The sequence below is a fragment of the Parasteatoda tepidariorum genome, chromosome 7 (assembly GCF_043381705.1).
Source record: "Parasteatoda tepidariorum isolate YZ-2023 chromosome 7, CAS_Ptep_4.0, whole genome shotgun sequence".
NCBI lineage: Eukaryota > Metazoa > Arthropoda > Arachnida > Araneae > Theridiidae > Parasteatoda > Parasteatoda tepidariorum.
The window spans coordinates 60,484,337-60,511,210 of record NC_092210.1 but is presented as its reverse complement, the minus strand read 5'-3'; the positions used below and the strand labels follow the sequence as shown (position 1 = coordinate 60,511,210).

Sequence of the window (26,874 nt, the reverse complement as noted above, 5' to 3'; positions counted from 1 at the left end):
TTAATCATGTCGATATATATTTTCCAGCTTTGAGAATGATTTCGTAGTATCGTTCAGTATTAATTTAGTGATTACTAACGGAATATCCGTTCTTCGTAAGGGGTGGGAAAAAAGAATCCCTGTTGTAGTGCTGGACAACATAACGAAATCAAGCACAAAACTAAAAGACCAATACTAACACAAATAATAAAGCTGAAACATCTGCTATATCTTTTTTATTTATTATCATATGTTACCCTTCCCGGTGCTTTTACATTATTACATTAAGTGAAACATGTTTTAGTTGTTCATTCTATCAAAATAAAGAATATCTGTATTCAGGATCCTCTGTCCTAATGCTACCGCTCGAGGTATTTAACTTCTGATATTTAAAATCTATCACAATCAACCGATTTTCTAATGAACTTTTATCGAGGGGCCATAAAATTTTACTTCCACAGTATCAATTATAAAAATACATTACAAAAATACATTATAAAAATACATGATAAGAATACATTTGGTACCTATTAAAACTGTCTCAATGACCATAATACCAGAAGAGCCTATTACCAAAATTAAATAAAGTTAAAATGTAACAATATTGCGATTTTTTACGAATCCCCATAACGAATAAATACATTTTCTCCCTTAATTTTGCTTTTTAGTACATAGCCTATTTCTTAATTTTGCTAAGTACCTATTGCCAAAATTAATCAAGTATGATTGGCATCAATTGGATTTTTTTTTACGCTTTTTCTCAGCGAATTAGTACCATTTCTTCTTGATTTTGGTTTTCAGTACAAACCATACTTTTTTTAATTTCAACTAACGTTGATTTTGAATTATTATTTTCTTTCATTAACACTTTTTGAAAGCATTACTATAATCAAAATAAACAAGTGGTTTCAGATAGCTTTAGATGGTTTCAGATAGAAATTCTAATTTAGTGATATATTCCGCCTACGCTACCACGATCACTTTAATCATTTAGATAATAACACAATGTATAAAAGACAAGCATTATGAAACGTGCAATAAAAAACTTTTTTGATTAGAGCTATAAGCTAACCAACATCATAAATCTTAATCGTCTGAACGAACTGAATCGTTTCTAGTTTAATTTAAAACATTGGCTTTCACTAAATCAGTGAGAAAATTCCATTTTTCATTCGTCTGTCTCGAACTAAATCGTTCGATTGAAATTTCTGAACAATTTCTGGGAACGGAGGCTAAAATTTATTCTTTTACCTGCTGTCCAAACTTCAGAACTCTAGCGCAAACGGCTTTGGAGTTATTAGAAATACACACAAACGCAAACAGACCCACGCGAACTCTTTCTTTTCTTAATATAGATGTACTTTTTTTCATCCTGGACGAAGAACAGGTATTCAACTAGTCTTGAATAAAATGAAGAAACCATGTCTGGTCCCTCTGAACTTTTAAAAGCTATTTACTAGTTGATCCAAAATTCCTCAACTAAGTTTTGCTGAATAAGTTCCCCTTACCACATTCGAGTCGAGATATTTCCTTAAATTACGACATCGTGGAAGGAAATGTGAAAGAATGTGAAAGTTCAAGAGAGAATGCAAGACATTTTAAACGGATAAATCAAATTAAAGATCAAATTCAGGAATGAGAAGGCAGGAATGCCAGCCATCATTTATTGAGGTATTTTTAGAAAATATTGTATCGAATAAAAAAAAAAGAGGAAGACAACGCCTTTGATTTCACATTTAAAAAGTATGTCAATATTACAGAAGTAGTCTGGAATCACAAGTTGCGAAACCGAAATACAACACAAATTTAAAAAAATCAAGGGTATTACAGGGTCTTTTTCAAAATTTTGTGGTATTGAAGAAATTCAAATACATATTTATCTTAAAACGTGCTTATAATACTCGTATTTGATATTTAATACATTAGTCGATAATGTTCTGATTAGATTCGATGAAATTATCTTTTCCCTTATAGCATTTCCAATCATTTCTACATAATCTAGTAAAAAATGCTTATTTTTATAATTTTAATATTATTAATAATTATCGACCCGCGGTAAATGAGAGGATGGAGCGTTCGCCTTCCAATGAGGTGTACCTGGGACTTATCCCAGTGGTGGTTGGTTGATACGAATGCTGCTCCTGGCTCGCACCAACCACGCTGCTGATGTAGAATATCCTCAGAGGTGGACGGATCATGGGTTAGAATCCCCTTGTCAACGGGCTAACCATGGGAGTTTTCAGCAATTTTCTTTTCCGTGTAACGCAAATGCGGGTTAGTTGTATCTAAGAGTCCTCTACAAAGGCTAGTAGTTTGTCCCAATGTTTGATCCAGAGTTCCCTTGTCTTCTGGGTTGGCTACGGAGTAAAAAAAATTGTTGATCGTAAGATCAGAATTGGGTCGGCTGTTCAATGCCAGTTATAAAATATTATTAATAATATTATTAATAAAATCTAACCTTTTTATAAGTTGACTATACGGGAAATTATTAACACTTACAACACTTATTAATGGCACTTACACTTAAGTGCATTTACAAACCTTTTTGTTACAAATAGGTTTGTAAAAAAAACTAGCATAATAAAAAAGTACTGTCTTGTTTTCCTCTATAAGTTGATCGCCTGCCTGAGTTGATCACTGAAGCAATGTGCCGTAAGTGGTCAACTTACACAAATTTAAAAATTTAATGTAATTAGGATGGCTTATTTAGAGCAACATTAGTTGGCTTTTTACAAATTTTGACAAAGTTTCTTAAAAAGAAATTATTATATTATTTCTCAAAATTTTCAATAACTCTTTTAGGGAAGCTGTTGAAACCTCGCCGTGTCACATTACAGCAAGCATGCCTTGAGTTTGCCCTCCACTAAAACAAAATTATCAAGAATTTTTTATTTGTTACCTCTAATTTCTTTTCACTTTCTATAACTAAATGTGGTAGACTAATTCAAATGCGAAAATAGTTTTTGCTATTAGATATAACTAAGTTATGCTAGATTTTGGCTGTTGTAGAAGTATTTAGAACGGACAAATAATGCTTATTTTTCTGCACAGGATTTTTGAACTTATTCTGATATTATTGTATTCTGATTCTGATATTTGGTGTTTCAGTTTCAAATATTCATGAATCATTAAAAAGCTGAAAGCAATAAAAACAATTAAAATTTATATGAAATGCAACTATTGAGATTCAGCGTAGTTAATCCAGAGAGTTATTGACAAACCATGCCAAATCTTCAAAAGTAAAGTTTATACATAAAAACTGGTTTTTATCCATTCTAAATCATAAAATTTTAATATTATATAGATATTTCAGACAAAAAATACAAAGATTTCTTTTTTAAGACATAAAATTGTATATTTTTAAACTTAGCGGTACGGAACCTTTGAAAGTAAAATTTATAAAAATAAAAGCATTTCCGGATAATTGTTTACCTTTGAGAGGTTTTAGAAAAAGTGCTCGTTAGAAAGGTAACGTTTTTTAAACCTTACTAACAAGTATAGACCAAATAAATTTTTTAAAAAAACCTCACATACCAAATTACATATTGTACTGCCTAATTAGCAAAAATTATAGGTAATTTGCATTTATTAGTCAGCAAATTTTAAAACTTTAAGTGCAACTTTTTAACAATGAACTCACAATCAGTGTAGTTTGTACAACTGAGTTCATCGTTAAAAAGTTTTAATGTAAGTAATCAATCTGTGTAAGTTGACCACTTGCGGGACATAGCTTTCGTAGTCAACTGAGATAGACGATTAACTTGTTGAGGAAAATGAGTACTTTTTTTTATTATTTCTGATACCATGTTATTTTTAGATATAATATAATATTCGTATATTTCTTATGTTACCAATAAAAATAAATTTCAACAGTAAAACTTCAATTGTTTCCCATTTATAAAGATTTGACACTGTGTGATGAAAGCAAAATTGCTTGCTTTTTATCAGAGCATTATTAATAATGAATAAGAAAAAATCTTTTGTTTTCTTCTCAAATTAAATCATCACTGAATGAAAACATTTTTTTTTTACTTTCGAAAGAAATTTTATTGTTTTTTATTCAACTAAAACGCACTATAGACTTGATAATAATACGTGGGTTTATGATTTTGATAAGATAATATCGTTTTTTATTGGCATTGAAACCAACTTTTTCGAAACAAGCAACTGTTTAAGCGGATAAGAGGTTATCTATACTAATGCGTAGGCAATTATTAATATTCACTTATTTCAGACTATCATTCGTCTTTTTTTTAAATTTATGATCAACTATCTGAATACACATTCATCGGGGTGGAAAAAAATAATAGTCGATAAATAGGTGTGAATCAACACTACGATATCAGGCACAAAACTGAAAGATATATACCAATTCAAATAAGCTAAAACAATTACAATCTTTAACTATTATTATTTCTCTTTTCCCGGTGGCTTTACGTTATCAAGTTCATTATCATCCCATCAAAATAAAGATTAATTATAATTAGTGCCATTTGGCATAATGCTACTGGATGAGGTCCGATTCTGATATTCAAAAAGTGCCATAATAAACAATTTTCTCCAGTATTTGTCCCGCTCGGGGAGCCGTAAAAAACCTATTTCCACTAAACCTATTGTAGCTATCTTGGTACCAATATTAGCATATTTAGTACCTATTAAAAAACGCCAATTAAGATAATATCAGTAGTACCTATTGATAAAAATAATTAAGCAACATTTACGTCAATAATAAGGTGATATATTATGACTTTCCTAAATGAAATACCTTTTCAACATTAATATAGTGTCGTAGTACAAATTTTTTTTAAAATTTTAATTATTACAAAATTAATTAAGCATCATTGATGTATATTGCGAAATGGTAATTTTTTACAGCTCTTATGGTTACTATTTTATTTTATTATACCTTGTTAAGTTTCCATTATTTAAGTTTATGGAAACACGCGCTCTTAAAGCATAAGTATCAATGAAAATGTGGTGTTAAAATAATCAGACATCTTTTGATAAAGAAATTTGGTGACGTCATTACCATATATTGTGAAATTATTAATGTAGATTTCAGTCATAACTTAAAGTAGGAAACGACCGAAAATGAATAATTCATAAAAGCGTGCAACAAGACTAATTTTCCATTGATTAGAGCTGCAAGCTAGCAAATAACTCATACTATTAAATATTTAGCAAACCCCATGAAAAACTGTTTTATTTGTAATGTAGAGAGGGCGCAACGGTGATCGGAGAGAGTTTTAAAGTTTTTGAACCGTGTTTACAGTGAGAAATACACAAAATACAGAACAATAATTTTTGGCGTACAGTGTGCCAAAAAAACGGACCACCCTGAATAACTGTGGATCTTTAATTTTGACACACTAGGACTCAAGCTTAATAGTTCCAGAGGGTAACCACAAATATACTAATTAATTTTTGCAGACGATATTTTAAATTACGAAATCAGACACAAAAACGTTCTCTGAATAAATGTATACCTTTTTTCGGTGGATTTGAATTTCATACCCTCAAAATAAAGGGGGCAGCCACTGTCTGGGAAACAAAACAGGTCGAATAATTTCTGAGAAATCAAATTTTGAATTCATGACTTTTTAAAAATTCCATTTCTCATAAATTATTTTGCCGATTTCGTTCAAATTTTGTATTTTGAAATATTAAATTACATTCTTTAGAATGATGCAAAATTGTATAGCTTGCAAGTCAAAATTTTTTCGACTGTAAATAAAACAATGAAAAATAATAAATACTTATTACAAGCTATGTTTGCATGTAATTATCTTTGATAAACGAATTTTACAATTGTGAGCAAAACTTTTCTGCTTGCTTTAAAAATTCTTGAGGTATGGCTAAATACACAAAAAGTAAAATTAACATTAAGAGATCCAAACTTTCGATCGCTCTCCTGACCAAACTATTGGGATTAAATTACCTGAATTGCGGCTGCACCCTATATTTTGGTAGTCAGAAATCCAAATTCATCGAAAAAACGGTATGTTTATTTAGAGAAAGAACTTTTCTTTCTGACTTCGTAACTTAAAAAATATCGTCTGCAGAAATTAATTAGCATATTTGACGTCACCTCCTCGAACCATAAAATTTTAAACCTGAGGGGATAAAATCTGATCATTAGATCAAAATGTAAAGGGATCAAATGTGCGGATCAGTTTAAAATTGCGAATTTGTATAGAATACATACATATAAACACACTGCTCCATTTATATAGATTTCATCTCATAATATTATTTAGGATGTATAAAATATGGGAAAAAGCTATTCTTTCTAAATTATCGTGGGGAAACTCTCGTGATTGTGAAAAAAATATAAGACGTTTAAATTACCTGAAATGTTTAAAAAATTAATTATTTTATATATATATATTTTGACCCTACACGTGAGGCGTAAAAAAAATTTAATAATGTATCTATGCGAAAAATATGCTTGTATAGAATATGGATCTAAAGAAAATTACTTTGTGTATCATACTTTTCTTCATATTTGTAAGATATCAAACACCTTTATTAATATAATAACAGTCTTATTAATATTAAAAAAACATTCTAAATTATGAGCTATTTCTCCCATTCTAATAAAAAGAAATCGTAATCAAAAATGGTAAGTGGTTACACCCCTACTCTAAAAAAGCGATTCAGTATTCATATATTGTTACATAAAAAAAAATTATTAAAATGAAAGCTATTTATTTTCAGTTTTAAATAAAAACATAATATATGTCATGAATGTGTGCGTGTGTTTTTTTTAATAATTTTAAGATATTAGAGTATTAAATTTTATTTAAAATTGACTTCGGGAAAATAAACACCTCTCACATACTTTTTAAATATTGAATTATGAACTTTAAATTGTTGGCAATATAAAGCTGCTACATTTCCTCATAAATCTGCTCTTATTTCATCAATTACAAGAACAATTTCGGTTTTAACGTCATGAAGTCTGATGTTTATTGTTGTAATCTGATCTTTTTACATAACTCGAAAGATAAATGAACAGTTTAGTTATATCAAAAAGGAAGAAAATCAGAGGTGCTCCAATTAATTACCTATACAAATAATTTTACCTATACTATTACCTATACTATTCAAGTGTAATGAAGAACACCAGTAAATTTTCATAAATATATATTTTTACGTAAAATTGACAAACTTAATATTTGAGAACATTTTCCTAAAATAGAGAATATCCCAAAATTTATGCAAAAATTTAATTGTGAGCCTAGTTGTGCAAAAAAAACTTAGCATTAAATTTAAGAAAAAATCTTTGTATTTTTATGTAAAAAACGTAGTGTTAAGCATAAAGTTTAAATTTGAAGTCGTTTGAAAAAGATTTGTTCGATTTAAGAGACCAGCCAACTTGAAAATATAGCTTCCAGAAAAAACGCTTAAGAATTTTTTGCGCATGCATTGAACCGTGAAGAGCTGCAAAGAAATTCTAGTATTTAAATATTTTTTTCTACTCAACTTTTCACGTACACTACTCTAATCTATTAAGGCACATTTGAAACAACAAAAAAAATTCATAATAAATTAAAAATAAAATTTAAAAAAATGAAAAAATAAGAAAGGGTGTTGCAAAATTTTTGTTAGTACATGCTCGGTGCCGTCAAATATCCTTTTGAAGATAAATTTTGGCTAAAAATAAATTGAAACTTGGTAATTTGACCACATGACATATTATTTAATATTTTAGATACTTGGATATTGGTATTTGGTATATTCAATCGGATATTAGTAAATATTTTATATTTTTGGGGGTCAAAACAGTTCTTATTATGAAATACCAAAAAAAAAATCTTTTATATCTTAAAAAGTATTTTTAATTTTTTAATTTCTTTGAGCTAGAATGGTTCAAAGAACAGCATATTTGACTGCCCATAAAAAGTTGTTTGAAGTCTTCAACATGATTTTTAAGCCCTTAATCATGTGCGTAAGACATATATCTTTTTTTTTTTCATATTTAACTCTGAAGATAATTAAATTATCAAAATTCTTTGCATTGCCCTACAAAAGTGTTTGCATTTAAATAACGTTTCGTTTTAAACTCCAGTAAAAAAAATCAGAATCCTAACTTAAATTTTAGACAATTTATAAAAAATCGATGAAAATTGTACATTGACAGTTGCTCAGCGAAATTAAAACCATGTTGACCCTTTGAATCGTCGCTAAATAACTATTTAAAGGAAACTCTGTAAAAAATGTTTTAGAGAATAATTTTCCTTAATGTTGAAGGACCAGATTTAGTTAACTAAATTTTAATTACTTTCCTTTCAATTAAAATGTTATTCAATTATTAACAGATTATTTTTCTTCTTCCATATATGGGAATGAAAATATTATTTTTCATGTTCTATCAATGAAAAGTAATTAAGAAAAATCTTATATTAAATGGAATATCATTTTAAACAAATGAATAATCAAAGCGAAAATGAATGAAATTTAGGTGAGGATCAAAATTTATCTGCCCTCACTGGTCAGATGATTTCTTATTCCTGGCCATGACACAAATCAATCCACCCTTCAAAAGCTGCAATTGTAAAATGCCGACAATGCCAGGTCATCTTGTTTGTTGCGTTTCAAACGCACCAGCAGTTTTTTATGGCGTACTATTTCTCATTTTTATGATGCATTTTATTCTTGATTTATTCAAGGATTTTTTTTTACTTTAAAAAAAAACACCTCAGATATTTACAAATCTTGAAACTACTCCTATATATTCAAATTGCAAGCAGTTATTACATAGTAAAAAATTCGGAAGCTAAAAAGATTTGATGATACTGGAAATTAGAATTCTGATTTAAATATAGGATTTAAAATGAAGGACAGAAAAACTTTTAACTATTAATTTACAAATTCAAACTAAACAAAGTTAAAGAAAAAATGTTTACGAATGGAGGCCGATTGAAATCCTACACCATTATCTAGACTAGCAATCCGATCATATTGTTATTGAACCCCTAGGGAATGATAACTTAAATTCTATGATATATGCAGAACAGGATATGCAGGAGAGAAATGCAAGGTGTTTTGTAATGTCCACCTTTAATATACAAAGAGTTTCAAAATGTTGTGACAAATGTTTCATCGTAAGAATTGAAAATAGTGAGGTAATCCATGATCTAAAATGTAAATTGAATGCCACTAGGTGATGCTTTGCATTCCACTACTGGTAATGCTACTATGCATCTAGCATGCTTGATGATTCTCTCTTTAACACACGTGTTTCATCAAACTATGATTTATATCTTTAGGAAGCTCTTAAAGATATCGTGTACCACGAGCACGTAGAGTCAGCAATGCATAGTGTGGCAAGGTCATTCAGCACCTAGGGATTAGCTGCCTGGCATGAGGGACTTGCCGAGCAAACCACTATTGCCGAACAGCTAATTTACAACACAGTTGCCTTTAGCAACTCGTTCTCTTTTTTGGAGATTTTTCTCTTGGTCGCCATTATAATGCAAACCTTTATTTCTTTTAAATTTTGTGACTGAACTAAAAAAAAAAAATTAAGTTCAACTGAAAAAGGCCAAAGAGGAAAGCGGGTCGTTAAACGCCGCTGAATTGGAAAATCGCTGTCAGGCAAGACTCTCTGGTGTAACAGGCAGAGGCATGCACAGGCATTCAATCGACGATTAAGACCACTAAAATTTAAATTTATTACATCGTGAAATTAAATTATTTTAACAGTTAAAGATTGAGCTCACTCAAAAAAGCTCAACTGTGAATTATACTTTTTCGTTAATAATATGATTTTTAAACAAGTTTGTATAAAAAGCTTTATATTTCAACGCAAAATAAATTTTTGCTGAAAAATACATTCTAAAATATGGATTCACTCTTTGAAAAATGAATAAATATTTTTTCATTTTTTAGTGAAATGAGTGTTATAAGATTATAGGCAATGCATATTTTCTTGGTTATTAATTTCTTTTAATCCTTAAATTCGCATTTAATTTTCTAATTCCATTTTCAATAAAATGACGACTACACAATTTATTATACAATTTAGTCGCACAGTAAAAGGTATTCAAATTCGATATTTTTAAATCTTACCTTTCTTTGCCTACCTCCACCAATTACAACACTTCTCCTTTTAAGGCAATTAATTCTTCGGTATTGGCGTCAGACATCGATAACTTTGCTCACACCGCTGGTGGAGAGCTGGGGTTTTGAGTTCGATCCTGACAGCCGAGAAAATAATCAGCGTATATACGCATCAAGAAGCATTTTAAATCTATCGTCGCTGAAAGTCCTCTCGGTGATTGTAGAGAGGAAGATTGGAGAGAGGGGTACCAACTCAGGCGCTGTCCACGCCGTCTGATCGGGATCAAAATTATGTGGCATTCATACCATAACTGTCATACCTTAAAAATGGAACTAGGTTCTTGGCCATGACTGGGTGATGCCTCCAGTGAATGTTTTCTATCACTTCCTTGTGTCAATTCAAACCTAATATGTCTGCTACCACTTTTTCCTGATATTTTCGATAAGGAAATTTCTCAATTTCTGCATTTCAAAAGTGCAATTCTCAATTCTTATGCTGTACCCTACATACATCCTAAAAGTTCAAAAACAATGAGTTTAAAATTAAGTCATAAAATGTCTTTCATAAAATGAAGTCATGAACTAAGCACGTTAGCGGTCGTTTGTTATTATTTAAGATTGAAATAAACTCTGGAAGTGCAAAGGTAATAAAAATAAATAAATAATCAGCTTATTTGTCTTGACGTATTGTATTCATATTTCGCTTTAAGAACCGTCGTTAAATTTCCTGCTAAATTACATTGATTTTTATTTGATCTATTTATTGCTTTTACTGATTGGCCAGTGGTCGAAAACGTAGTATCTCAATTAAAAATTAATTCGTGACTCCTAAGTGCAGAGTTATTTATTTATGATTCTGAAAATATAAACCAAAAGTCATCATTATGGTATGGTAGCACACACAAGAAAAAAGGACAAAAAAAGTGAGAAAATGCTATGCTTCCATTTAACTTATTTAGTAAAAAGAAATCAATATTTACATTTTAAGACTAACGAGACTGTCACATTTTTTATTCCAGGTGAACAGACTTTTTAATAAAGATTTGATCATAAATTGATTGAAAGTACGTACCCCATTTTCAAAATAGAAATCGTAGTTTCTTTTTTATGAAAAAGGTCGGTTTCCCCGTTTTATTTTTACTTAGAAAAAAAAACGAATGAAGGTAACTGACCTAACCTAAATTAAATATTCATAATCATTGCATAAAAAAAACCAACAATATATATACTTAGCATTAAATTTAAGAAANCCAATGTAAGTAGGCTCTTCAACTTGGGAATTAAAATGAAATAAAATGCATAAATTTTTTAATACATATGTATGGTTTCTTTAAATATATATATATATTAATTATACGTATTTTAAAGTAAACGAGGTTGATTGTATTTAAAAAGTGAATGGCATAAAAAACTGAAATGTCTGTACTACTGTTACGGTTACATTCTGACCATAAAAAAGTATACTGGTGGTGTCGTGGCGCTGGAGTTTAAGTGAAAGGAAAAAAAAAAGCTGCAAATGCTGAAATCAAATTCTTTCTGCTTGTTAATTGAGACTTCAAGGGTTGACTAAACTTTAAAGAAGGGCATTAAAATAATAAATAAGGAACTTTTAAAAATTTTCAAGTATAAAAATTTTTTTCAAAAAGTTTATTCAAGGTAAATTAAACTAACTAGTTTGATTGAAAATTATTTAAGAAGACAAATAATAATAAACTATAAAAAATAGTTTTATGAAATAAATTTTAACAAAGTTCAAAAATATAAATGGGAACACAACTGTTTTTTGAAAAAAGAAAGAAAGAAATAGGTGAAAAATTCTGCGCCGAAATGAAATTTACATTCAACAATTTTGTTATACTCATTAGTGGAATTATCGATCTACTTCTTGTCTTGATTACGAAAATTCCGAAGGGTTTCGGTACAGCCAAGTAAATTAATTCCTTTACAGGTTTTGGTACCATTAACAAGTACAGTATAATTAGATGAAGGCACTGATGATACTGTTTATAACACTAAATCAGCTTTGATTCTGCAACTCTTTCGGCTGGTACCAGTTGTCTGTTTTCAGCTTAAATATTGCACATTATTTCAGATTTTTTTATTTTATATACGTCGTTGAACAGCCGACCTAATTTTGGGATTACGACTGCTAATGTTCAACTCCGTAGCCTTGTAATTTTGAACCAATCCAGAAGACAAGGAAACTCCTGGATCCCCCCAGAGGTATTGATTTGTTATGGGAACATGGAGGACTTTGAGACTCGACAGATTTAACGTGCATCAGTCACCATTTACTACACGGGGAGTCTTCAGCCGGTGGGGATCGAACCCACGAACTCTTGGACATGGGCCCAGTGCCCTACCAACCAGGCTATCACGGCCTATTATTTCAGATTAAATTATATTTAAACTGCATTTGCTTTTGCTTGTTGTTTGAATATGGAATTTGCTGGCACAACGATTCAAAAGCAACTCTGTTGTGCCTAATACAAAAATTTTTACGTAGTCTGTGTCTGGAGGAGTTTTCTAAACTACCCTCCAGATTAACTAATCTGGCGTACCTCAGTTTATCTTTATTATATTTTAAAATTTACAACTGGAGTAAATCTTACAAAATAGCATTCAGAAAATAACTGATAAACAAAAAGAAATTTAGCATTTTCCTTTTAAGTAGTTATATAAAATATGTCCTAAATATGTGACGTAATCTCCCACCATGGACATTCGAGATCTCAATAAAATTTGCACTTGTATCATGTTGATACAGTGAAACCTGAAGAAAAGACCACCTCTAGTTATGACCACTTTTGGGAGAATTTTCTCCACAGATTTTGTGTTAAGAAAACCTTCAAGAGAGACCAACAAAACCTCTACCAGTGACCGAGCAATCCTTCGCTTCCAATGCGGAAAAGGTTAATTAAGGATACACGAACATATCAAAACAAAAAAAATTAACAAAACAAATAAGTAGATTAAAATGTATTCAAAATATTTGTGAGGCTGTTACTTACAAAACTCTTTCTGACAATCTCTGAAAAAGATTTATATCCTCATTTTACAGTCAGAGTGCACTAAAGTCGATGTTATCAATTATTTATTTTTAGAGTTAAAAATTAAATTAGGAAAATAAATTGTTTTAGAAAAAACTAAGCACATCAAACAGACAAGCTTTAGATTTTATGATGTATGGTGTAAATGATTTTTATGATACAAAATTAAATACAAATTTAAACAAAAAAACATAATTGTTTATTTATTTAAAATAGTTCTATCTCTCATAATTGGTAAATTTGTTTTTACACGTAATTATATCAGTAGGGGTCATTTTTATTGAAGCTAAAGTTTATTCATTAATCCGGTTTTCATGGCTCCAACATGAAGTGGCATTTCCTGCACCGAGAAAATGACACTGAGTAAAATTAAAATCGTTCGGGGAAAATCATGTACCTTGGAGAACATTATGAAGTCAATGCAGGTAACCTCCATTAACGACCATTTTCCTGTGGAACAGAGAGCGGTTGATGTCGCTCTCGAGAGGTTTCACTTATAATGAGCCAGCTAGGTGAATAAGACAAAATACTATACTAAAAGGGAAGAGGAAATTTAAAATTCCTTGGAAAAATGCTTAAAATTATCCGACCTCCATGAGAAATTGACAGTTTTTCTTAAATGTTTAGAGCTAGAGGATGATCTCTTTAAGCATTTAAGTAACACCTTCGTTGTAAAGCTCTTTGGAACTTAGACAGTGTAGCCCCTTTGGCAATTTTTTTAAAAAAAAAGCTTGAAGACCCCGTGACCTATGTAATGAAAGCAAACACTAACATACTTGACACAAAATAAAACTTTTGTTTAACAGCTTTTGAACTTTTAGTTTAACAGCATCAAACCTGGCAGACACAGTTCCTATTCTAGCATGTATCAAAAAATATTTTAAAATTCAAGATTTTTAACTTTTTTCAAACACACAAGCATTTTTTATTATTTATGCTTGCAATGTTTTATAATGATTTAGATACATTTTTAAACTGCAGGTAAAATATTCTTTAGAATATTATTTATTAGCTTTTCTCCAGAATCGTTTTCTAAACTTGTCTTTTATGTCTTTGAATTCCACTATGCGATATTCCCAGTTCAAATATATAATAGCTCTATTCACAGACTTAGTATAACAATAAGTATTCATGGATTGGGATTCCACAGATCTGCCTATGACAGTAATAATAGGCTAATTGTTTTGTATTTGACGAATGCCGTTAATTCATCAAGTTCCAGCATTTTCCCTTCAAACATGCTGTTCAGGCAAATTTAATATGTTCTATTCTTCCGAATAGAGTGGGGGTTCCGCAATAATGGGGCCGCCTGATTCACTGCTGATGTTTTCTGACAAATTTTGGTGGAATTGTTGTTTGGCGTTCTACTGCAGGAACTAATGAAAATCATGAACTACTCGTCTAGTTGAATATAGAAAGAATATAGTATTGAATATAGAAAGTTCGAAAATGGAGTACACTTATAATTTATTAAAAACGGTGTTTGCAATTACTGTTGTTATAATTAAATTGCTGTAACTAATGTGTACACCTCGAAGACAGATTTTTAAATAATTCAAAAAAAATTTATTTCCAAAAATTTCCTTAAGATTAAGATAAGACTATTGTTGCAGCTTTAAAATACAAATGGTTTTGATTTTCAATTGTTCAAAAGGGATTATACAACAGGATATTGATGCAAAACTTTTGTAATATTTCCAGCATGGAGGGTTGGGCTTCCAATTTTGCCACCTTGTGGTGGATGGGTGTAAGGTTCATATTTCATGCCTGATGCAATAGGGGCCACAAATCACAACTCTGAATTATGAAATTCTTATATTTAGTAAACACATTTTACGATCGTTAGTGGGTCCGGGATAGCCTGGTCGGTAGGGCGCTAGGCCATGTCCGAGAGTTCGTGGGCTCGAACCCCGCCGGCCAAAGTCCCCGTGTAGTAAAGTGACTGATGCACGTTAAATCTGTCGAGTCGCAAAAGTCCTCCATGTTCCCATAACAAATCAATACCTCTTTGGGTACTGGATTGGAGATCGATCGTTCTCTAATTCAGATCAAGATTACGATCTGTGAATGAATGAATGGATGTATGAATGGGTCCGCTCTATAAACGGGTGCGACGTATGACATGGCAGAAGTCGAATTCTTGGTCATAGATGGCGCCACTGAAAAACAAGAAACGCACTCTCTGCCTTAAATTTGCTCGGTTTCACAAAGCAGGCTTGGTGAAACCAAGCTACTATGGCTCGGTTTCAGTATGTTCAGTATACTTGCTAGTATGGCAAGTGGCATTAGAAACAACAACGATCGTTAGTTATTAATATATGAAAGGATCGAATCGTGACAAATCAGGTGATAGAGTACTCGCCTCCCTGAAAAGCAATTTATCTAACCGATTAGGCTAGCCTATCAGGAATAGGTTTGGCTGTAATTGACAGTCTTGTAATTATTACAAGACTGTCATGTTGACTTGAAAATTGTAATAAGTCCAATGTAAGTAGGCTCTTCAACTTGGGAATTAAAATGAAATAAAATGCATAAATTTTTTAATACATATGTATGGTTTCTTTAAGAGATAGGTAAGTACGAATTTTTCGGTATCAGTTACGAACTTTTACTAATACAGCTGATTATAAGTTACAAATACTTATTATTTTTTGTATAAATACTGATCAATCTAAAATAGAAATACTAATTTGTAATAGGAGTAGAAAACTAAGTAATGCAGTAAAAGTTCGTTACAGTATAAAAGGATGGCAGCATAATTCATTATAGCCGATGTAAATGTCTTGTCGCTATAGTTGTAGTTCATTTACGTCGCAGTAGAGCTTCACAATGGGCTATTGGTGACGGTCTGGGAAGCATCCCTGAAGATGATCCGAAGACATGCCATCGCAATTTTGATGCTCTGCAGAGGGGATGGCACCTTCGCTTCAGTAGCACGACGACTTGCAAGAGGATCACAATACCACGCTCCCTCGATCCCTACGCAGACTAATCCAAGTGGTCACCCACCCTCAGACTGACCTCACAAGCCTACACAAGCTAACTTGACAGATATTTTAGAATATTTTAATAATGTTAGTTTAGATTATTTTATTTAGATTTAGATTATTTTAGATTATGTATTATTGAATATTATTATTAGAATTAATATTATAGAATATTTGAATTGAATAAAATTATTGTAAGGGAATAATATAGAAAAATGATGTTCGTTTTTATTTTCCTTTATTGATATCAGAAATATAAAAAAGGTCTTAAATTTAGCTTTTTTTCGGTAAAATTAAAAACTAAACTAAACTCAGTGGCGTGACAACCCATAGGGGGCCAAGGCCTACTGTGCTCATCTCAGTTTTCTTGACCTTGGGCTCTGGGGTGCAGGAGCAGATGTTCCTCTTAGGTGGTCAGCCGAAAGCGAAAACCCCCAGTGTTTAGTTCCCAAGCATGCTTGGTACTCATTAATCGACCCACGAAAGGAATGAAATAAATGCTGAGTCAACCTTGCCCGTCCCGAGGATCGAACCCAGGACCTGCGGCACGGGAGCGCAAAGCTCTAGAACTTGTTGTCGTTGTTAAACTTAAAAACTTGTTATATATATAGTTTTTTATCTTTAAAATTAACATTTTGGCAGTGAAAGGGAAACTTGTTATCATAGCGGAATTCGCGTAATAAAACAGTACTTGTTACCTAGAGCTTTAACTGTACTTCAATTTCTTTTTAAATTAATGACTTTTTATTTCTTAAAAAAACAAATTTTGATTTTAAAATAAAACAAAAATTGATTTATATTGAACACAAAATGACAAACAACTTGTTTAAATAACATATTTAACAAGAGTTCATTGTGACTACTTTCAATCAAATTATAAGAATAGTATAAATCAATAAAAGCAAAAAGTATTTAGCAGTCATAAATTCAGAGAGTATTAGATTAAAAGAATTGATTATAAGTGATAGTAAAAAATTTCTGAGTTTGAAATTTAATCATCAAATGACTACTAAATCAAATTATTCGAAATATATCAGAAAAAAATTGCATCAAATATAACTAACAGATTTTTATATCTTTATATTGTATTATCAGTTCTTTATATTTTACTATCCCAAATCATGGGAATGAGGATTTTAGAAACAAAATTTTCTGATATTTTCGGAAAACGTAAAATAATTAAAGTATTTGAAAAGGTAAATATTTTTAGAAGAGCAAGTTTAAGCGACATTTGTATTAATGAATTTAATTAAAAAATATTTTAAATAGAATTTGTAATCGGTAAAAAGTCAAATCAAGAAAATTTTATATCAATACTAATTTTTTTCAATTTTCCGATGGTGTATAGCAACTTTCAGTTATCATTTTTTTTAGAAAAATTACCATGATTAAAATCGAATTTTTGCTGTCTTACTCAGGCTATGATTCGTTTAGATAACAAGTTGGATTGTATTTCACCAGATGGTAATCCTTGCAAAGAAAAATTTGAGATCTGCTCAACAATTTTACAAACAAAGCTAAACACTTTTCAAAATTAAATTGAAAGGATCTCCCCCAAATATATCTCGCATGTCTCGCCTAAGATACATCTTGCCCAACTCTTCGAAATCACTACAATCTAAAATAAGGAGACCAGGGAAAAGTTTTTAACCAAATCTGATTTTCTTTTCTTTTCATTACTTATTTTTTAAAATAAAGGTTTATTATTCAATACACTGTTTTTAAAATTTTTAAATATATTATGTTTTCGATGTCACTATTTTTGCTTTTAAATATTTTCCAAAAGTAAAGTAGAGATGAAATAAAATATACCCTCATTCTTTTATTGGAAATAAAATTCTTTATATTTTTTGCCAGTTATTAAGTCCATCAAGACGGACTAGAAAAGATAAATCTGGGTAAAAGATGTTTCGTGGGAAAGATGTATTTTGGTAAATAGATTACAAAGCACAAATTAAAAAGTTCATTAAAAGAATTCAACCTAAGAGTACAGCTTTGAAAAGTTTTCCAAGATGCATCAGTAGCTATAGCAAATTTTTTCAGAGATCTAAATTGTAGGCAAAATATAAATTTCATTGTATTGTTAGAATATTGGTTCTGTAAAATTCATTAGATAGACTGACTGAAAATAAACTAATTGAAGTTTTTAATAAAATATGACTTTGTCAAATACACGCTTAAAAAATAATCAGAAACAATTTTCCAAGCAATATTGAGTTAATTTAATTGTTAAAAAGAAGCAACATTTTGAAATCGAAAGATTGCTAGTAAATGGACGGGTAAGAATTAAATATGATTACTTATAAATAAGGTTTAATGGCGTTATTTTCGAAAGGAGAAATAGTCATTATGTTTAAATAAAAGACATTTTTTTGTCAAATCATTGTTTAAATGTTCATTTACTTACCATCATTTTCTATAATGATTTGTTTTTCTTTGATGATTTTGTTATTTGTATTGGAAGTAACAAACGTTCATAACAAATTAGTTTACATAAGCTGGAATTCACACTATAATCATGAACTACTTATTTCAAATGCGTATTAAATAAGCACAAGACAAATTGTCAAAGGAAGCCAAAATTAGCAGAAATAGTATAACACAGGAAAAAAACATGGTCAAACCTGTGATTCTTGCCGAGCTTCCCAACTTATTTTATTCTTTCGTTATAAACGGTTGAAATTGTTAAATTTTTACTGAATGAACTTTTTGGTGTGCAATGGTGACACTGTTTTTCTGAAAACACTTCACATTTTATTTATTCGATAGCAACACAGGTTTCTGAGCTCGAACGACTTATAAACTCATGTCAAAGCAGAGATTATAAATCACAAATTGCACACACAAGCTCATATATGTATGTAAATAGAATAAGCACAAATTACAGAAAGACTTTACAAAGAATATTATTATATATAATTCATGCGGGAATCGAACCTGCTACCTCCACACTTTGCGACAGACAATGTTGTAAGTTATCGTCAAAAGAGTCCCTGAAAAACTAAAACACTAATAAGAATGTAATATAGAGTATAGAAGTAACATAATTCATATGTTGAAACAAACTTCAACAGACCAGAGTGGCAAATAGACTAAGGGAAAAAAGTGATGATTCCGAATAAGAAAGGCCGCCGATTCGTATCGTGAAATTCTTAGTGTGGAAGATCGGTAGACCGAAGTCAGTTAGAGGATCCATGCTTCTCGCTTTGAAAAGGTTTAGAGCCTTATTGGACCCGTAGCTGATCAAGTAATGTCCTCAACTTCTACCGAGAAGGTAGCAAGTTGGTGTAATCAAGTCCCTAAAAGACTTTCAGCTTCTACCGAGAAGGTAGCAAGTTACTGCAATCAAATCACTAAAAGACCTTCAACTTCTAGCGAGAAGGTAGCAAGTTACTGCAATCAAATCACTAAAAGACCTTCAACTTCTACCGAGAAGGTAGCAAGTTACTGCAATCAAATCACTAAAAGACCTTCTACTTCTACCGAGAAGGTAGCAAGTTGGTGCAATTAAGTCCCTAAAAGACCTTCAACTTCTACCGAGAAGGTAGCAAGTTGGTGCAATCAAATCACTAACAGACCTTCAACTTCTACCGAGAAGGTAGCAAGTTACTGCAATCAAATCACTAAAAGACCTTCTACTTCTACCGAGAAGGTAGCAAGTTGGTGCAATTAAGTCCCTAAAAGACCTTCAACTTCTACCGAGAAGGTAGCAAGTTGGTGCTATCAAGTCCCTAAAAGACCACAGCACTGTCATATTAAAAAAAATGCAAGCGCTATCGCAATAGAACCAACTTAGTAATAAATGCGACCACACTTCACCGTGGGATGGCCAAGAAAGCAAAGAATCAGGGCTTGTTCGATGTTTGAGGTCCCAGGATATGAAGGCCCTGGAGAAAAGGATTTAAGAGCTGAGATCTTCAAATATTGATTATATTTTTGAAGAATAAATTATTCCACCACCACTCCCCTTGCGCTGGCAAATATAAATTTAGATGCTACGTTTAAAACCGACGTGAGAGATTTTACCAGAGAGAGATTTTATTTTTATTATTCAGAAAATTATAAATTAAGAACGAAAAAATAATTTTAGAAAATATATTTTCAGTATTGAAAATTAAAATCAACAGTTTATTGTCATATTATTTAAGCATCTAGGCTAGAATGTGTATCTAGGCTTAAGTTAGGGTCTCTGAAAGTGGACTTCCTAATTTTAGGAGACACGCAGTAGAAAAATGTTTGAAATAAAGATTAATGTTTTTCACAAACTTACTTTTGATTGGTTTAATCAGTTCAAACCTTCTAAACGCTAGATCCGTAATTTCGGGATCAAAAAAATCAGAGACGTTATTTTAATACAGTAGTCTCTTCTTAATGAGATCGCTTATTGATATGATATCATTCGATATCGATTTTTTATTTTATTTGTATGCTAAAATTATCGTTTTCTGTTATTATTATTATACCGTTTGATGTTATTAGTATTTTTATTCATTTATTTTTATTCTTATTATTTTATTTTCTATTTATTCTTTTTATTCAGAAGGATCCTTTTCTTTTCATTTCTAGTGCTGTTTGAATTTTCTTGAAAATTTAAAAATATAAATAATCAAAAACTGATTTGAAGCGATTAGTCTTATAAATGGAACATAGCAAAAGTGATCTCCAAAATCTGTTCCACTCATTTAAATGATGATCTAAGCAGGCGTTTTTTAATGACGATGAGTTTGATATCTCATTAAGATCTACGTACCAAGAAAGTAGTTCAAGAGAAAAAAATGAAAAACGAAAACAAAAAAAAGAGCATCAAAGCATTATAAAAAAGGAAAACAAATTGTAAATATTATTTTGAGATGACAAAATGCGAAAATAATTAGCACTGAAAACCATTTATGAATTGTCTATCTCTAAACTTTAAGTTGCTGGAGCGACCTCCGCTTTTTCAGAAAACTTCAGAAACGCTATAAATATTCGATGATGACGTTGTTCTTTTACGTCGCACTGGAGCAGTACAACGGGCTATTGGCGACGGTCAGAGAAACATTCCTGAGGCTGATCCGAGGACAAGCCATCTCAATTTTGAACCTCCGCAGAGGGGATGACTCCCTTGCTTCGGTAACTCGACGACCTTTGCTCGAAGTCGAGCACTTGACGATCGAACAGTTTAGCGAGGACCGATACCGCACACTCTCGGTCTCTTTGCAGGCTGATCAATATGGTCACCCACCAGCACACTGAAAGCAGCCAGTGATGCTTAACTTCGGTGCTCTACTGGGAATCGTGTCCTAACACTCAGTCCACTGCAGGTAAAATACTTGATGAAAAATATGCAATTTTAGGTATTTTCAGCGAAATGTTTAACGAACATTCTGACATAAAAATGATTTTAATACTTTCATTACATTTTGAGTAATTTCATATCAAAAATTAAAGATTTTTTTATTATTATTTTTATTTATTTGTTTATTTCGCACTGCGTAGTTCAGTATAGCAAAAACTATACGGGGCCTCGCCAAACGCTGTGCAAAGCGTGGTGGTAGCGGGTTCGAATCCTACTGTTACCCTGGATGTATCTTTGTGCTGTCCTTCTCTGTATTGTGCTATCTGTCCTTCTATTTGACAAAGGTTTATAAGCCTAAATTGAGCAGACAAGCCTGCAAGTGTACGTGATTCCAATAAACCAATAAGAAAAAACTATTATTAATGTGATAAATGTGATGAATAAATATATGATTTTTAGAGTTACTTACTTATGACTGGCGATGAGAAGAACTTTGTTTAAATTTCAATTAAGGTTTAGTAAAACTAGGAAGTTTTTTTTACATTTTTCTGTTCATTTTTGGATGCAAAAAGATTATTATCAGTAAATTTTTAATTATCGAATAATAATTTTTCCAGACTACAAGTTTGAAGGAACGAGGTTCGAGGAAGAAAATGGTGAGTCAGAAATCATGATGTCGAAAGACCACTGGAAAAGGAAGAAGGATAAAAGTAAATCAAAAGGGCAAGTTAATAGTTTCTTATACTTTGAAATGATTCTGTGTTCTTTGTTTTCTTGCCTGTTTATCTTTATTTTGAAATTTATTTTCGGACATTAAAAATGATGTACACGTCAACTATAAGTGTAGTTTCTACAAATTTTCTTATCCAGTGTTTTTGATTGGTTACTCAATGTACAATGTGCAAAATAAAAAAGATATCACCTTGAATAACTTTCGTTCTAATGATCGGATTTTCACGTACTGAGAATCAATCTTAACTGCTCCTGGGGGGGGGGTAACCTGAAATAGGCTAATTACTTAGTGATAACTGTTACTGAAATCAGACACAGAAACATTCTTTTTCTGAATAAATATAATTTTTTTACATATTTGGATTCAAATATAGGGGGTAGCAGCAATCTGGGAAATATGTTCCCCATAGTTTGGTCAGGAGAGCGATCCAGAGTTCTGATCCCTTAATGTTAATTTCCTCTTTTGCTGTTCTAGACATATTTTCAAAACTTATTAAGCAATTAATAAAAAATTACACCCACTCATGAAATCCATTTCCTCAAAGATAATTTAATACAAAAATATTTTTTTATAATTATCTATTATTATATATTTAATTTAATTAAGGATAAAAAAATTTAGAATTTTGAGGTATGAATTTTTTTATACTTATTAATCTACTTATTTTCCTATTAAAAAATTTGAAGTTTCAACTGCTTTTATTTAGTAGAAGCCGAGAAAAATTAAAAATAAATATTTTTAAAAAGAATATTTCGGTGACAATGAGCAAATATTTAAATGTGGTTAGCTTACGAGGAATTTGACTTACGCGCGTAGCTTAACGTGTGATTCACAGAACTATTCAACTAATTAATTTTTATTAGTACTTTAAGTTTTTTTTAAAATTAACACTCGTTGTAAGTAATTGCTAAGTATTTTTTCAAGTCTCAGAACTATAGCCAATTAGCTGATAAGATTTTAAGAACATTTTTTATGTTAAAATTACTCAGTGAAAAACGTCTGACTGATTGTAGTAAATAAGTGCACCTTTTTCTCTAAGATTGAACAAACAAATTATTTACTTTATTGTTTCTTATTTGTTTGGTTTGTGAAAAGTAAATACACATAAGTGCAACTCAAAAATCCACAACTCTATGCTTTGCTTTTTAAATGAACAAATTCGAACAGCAATTTCATTTTGACATTTAAATTTATATACTACACCGTTAATTTTTAAGAAAGCTGCTCTTTTAAAAAAAGATGTTGAAAAAATTAACTTTTGTTAAAATTATTTTTCATCTCTAGCTCAATTCCCTAGATATCATTATAGCATAATTTGTTATTAGGAATTAGTTAATTTGATATTTTTTATTAGGAAAATGCTTTATTATGTTAATCAGCAAATAATAAAAATTGAAATTTGTAAAAAGATTTCGAAGCCGTTCCAATTTTAGAATCATCATCAGATTTGAAAATTGTAATAAAAAATACACAATTTTCGAACTTGCAGCGAACTCGAAACATATGCAGCGAGAAGGTTAACAAACTTTTTACAGAACCTATGGATACAAATTTTTCCTATATTTCGTCATAAGAGGACAAGAATGATATTGCTCCAAGGAACCTACTCAATAATTTCGTTATTTCCAGAAATGAAATCTATTTTGACGAAACATATTGTTCCGTAAAAGTTAAAACAAGAAAAATTTAACTATTATTATTTATCTAAGCTTATTCCGTTAATTTAATGATAGCTGTATCAAGGTTAAAGATATGCGTTTACTATTACTCCGTTTACTATTATACTATAAATGCATTAAATCATATAGCTTGAATAATTTATTTTAACCAAATAAGGGGTGTAAGAATAAACTCGATGGAAGGACGCTTAAAATATACCCTGAAATATAAGTAGAATAAACTTTGGAATTGATAAATAAAAAATACATTTTTAAATATCTTTGAGTAGTAAATAATCGCTAACTTGCTTTAAAATGCTGTCTTTATTACTATTTAATTTTGATTCCTGGTGCTAGGGGACATTTTCACATTCGACTTTTAAAATTGGAATTTCTTTATGTCCTGAAAAATGTTATTAAAGCTGCATTAATTTTTTTTAGAAAGTACTGACTAATTATTATTTTTTTCAATCTAAAAACCTATACCTTTATCTTGCGCAAAATTTATTTTAATATAGCGTGAAGTAATTTAATATACTGTGTTACTAAACGGATAGTCTCAAGAAACTGAATCAAAAAGATAAAAACTCCATTGATTTGAAAAAATAATAGATAATAATAAAAGTAGAAACGAATAATAAAAGTAGAAAAAGAATCAACGTCACAAGTCATTCACGCCTGACGAGTCTACAGAATGGGCGCTTATATTTGAACGCTTGAAACATGTCGGCTTATATTACCTTCTTCATATTCTTTCAAGTTTTCATCATCATATTGTTTTCCATTTGGATGTTGATCATTATTTTGATAATGATTTTATACTCGTAGAAGTAAACTTATGTATTTTAATATTTTAACAAGATTTATGTGGTCTTTAAAAAAGTAAGAGAACCGTAGCATCAACATTGTAACTATGAAGTTATCTTTAACTTTAAAATTAAAATTTTGGGACCAGATATTTTGAGTTAATGAAATTGAATATTTCATCTTTAAAGTTTTTGTGCCACGATTTCAGTATCTTAAGGACCTTACAAACTCCGTTTAAAAGGAGAGTATTGTATCAGATATATATAAGAAAAAAACAAAGAAAACATAGTAGCGATATTTGGTGATACATTTAGCTTATCGTAATTGAAGAACATGTTGTGCGGCATTTTATGAGGAATTTGCGAAAATAAGTTTCAGAATGTATCGAAACATCAGGATGCTATTTGCAAATCACCTTTATCTAAAGAAAACCATATAACCTAAATATCTAGAAGAATGAAGCGATTTTTTAAACAATGAATCATACAATATGCAACATATTATATCAATATGTTATTCTTAAACATATCATATTTCATTGTTTTTAAAATGCCACCTAACATGCAGCAGTTCCTTCAGTTATAGAAAAAAAAATATCGTAAATTATATAAAACCTTGTGAATCTGCATTAGAAATACTATACAGTCTACATTTTTCTCATGTACTTTTTTTTTCCTTAAACTTTCTAGCCTAGAAGACTCGATCAAAGCTGTAAAAATGATAATCCTTAAAATTTTGTATATATTTATAATAAGTTATGCAAATTTGATTTTAGTATGAAATCCTCGTATAAATGAAGTAGAAACAACATTTAAAAAAAAATAATAATAATGTCAGATAAAAAAGTTCATGTACTCAAATTCTGAAAGTTTAGAAAATCATAAATAGTTTATAAATCGATTCAAATTTTCTTTTCAGAAGAGATGAATAAGAAAAATATTTTTGCTTTTCGGTCAGAAATCAGCTGAAAAATCATCTATTGCCTAGAAACTACGAGATATTTTCTATTAACTATTAATAAATAAATCTTTCCGAGCAATCGCAGAACATTATTCCAATTTTATTATTGTCTGAACTTGGTTGCTTAGCAACGGAGTAAAATTAAGTATTCTTCTCTTGAATTAGACTATGGGTTATTTTAAAATATTCATTTGTGGCGGCATCACCAAATGCACCAAGTTGCATGTCACCAAAATATATATAACTTATCCCCCCCCCCCAGCTTATGATCCAATGTTTTCGAAATTTGTCTACCCACCCCCAATTTGAGGATGAGGAATTGAAATATATATAAAAAAATATATATGTTTATTCAGAGAAAGTGCATTTTTGTGTGTGATTTCGAAACTTAATCAATAGCACTAATTCATTAGCATATTTGAAGTCACCCCAGAAACCATTAAGATTGACACTTAGTACCTGAAAATCCGATCATTAGAACAAAAGTTATTCAGGGTGATAGTTTTTTTTCTCCTTTTTTTTTGCACACAGTATGCTTGAATAAGACAGGCGAAGATAAGGTTTGTGAGACAGTATAACTGAGTTATGTTATAGAGAGAGTAGAATACTTTCGTTGATTATGTTTTCAGAAGTTCTGTGCTGTTCTAATATTTTATTTTCTTGCTTAATGAACGTTTTTCTTGAGCCAAAGATCACTTTTCAATTATGCTTGTTTGACATTTTCCGGTTTGCAGCAAACTACCCTTATAGAAAAACTGAGGTATTTTCGAGGTATAAATCAGTTATTTTTTCAAAGATATAAATGAGGTTGTTATTTAAATACGTCGTTAGGTTGAAAAGGGTGCAATGAATATCTCAAAATTTACCCCAAATATACCTCCAGAGGTATATATGTATCAACCTGAGGTGTTACATCTGTGGAAGAGGTAGATATTTACTACTTTAAGGTGTTTCTTTTTCAACCTTAGGCTATTGCTTATAAACCTGAAGTATATTTTTTTACACCTGAGGAAGTATTTATTCACCAACCTTAGGTGTTTCACTTAACACTTCAGGTTATTACTTATTAACCTGAAGTATAATTTTTTACACCACCAGAGGAAGTCTTTATTCACCAACCTTAGGTGTTTCACTCAACACTTCAGGTTATTACTTATTAACCTGAAGTATATTTTTTTACACCAGAGGAAGTATTTATTCACCTACCTTAGATGTTTCACTTAACACTTCAGATTATTACTTATTAACCTGAAGTATATTTTTTTACACCTGAGGAAGTATTTATTCACCAACCTTAGGTGTTTCACTTAACACTTCAGGTTATTACTTATTAACCTGAAGTATATTTTTTTACACC

General features: G+C 30.5%; 1 long non-coding RNA gene across 1 annotated transcript; it reads right to left on the bottom strand.

Annotated features, from left to right (window-relative positions):
• Positions 1-218: 218 nt before the first annotated feature.
• Positions 219-18,827, bottom strand: LOC107445160 (uncharacterized). Its single transcript, XR_001584216.3, has 3 exons — positions 18,489-18,827; positions 10,054-10,558; positions 219-2,336 (listed from the first exon to the last, which is right to left on the bottom strand). It is a non-coding gene; the product is annotated as an uncharacterized lncRNA (long non-coding RNA).
• Between the last annotated feature and the right edge of the window lie 8,047 nt (positions 18,828-26,874).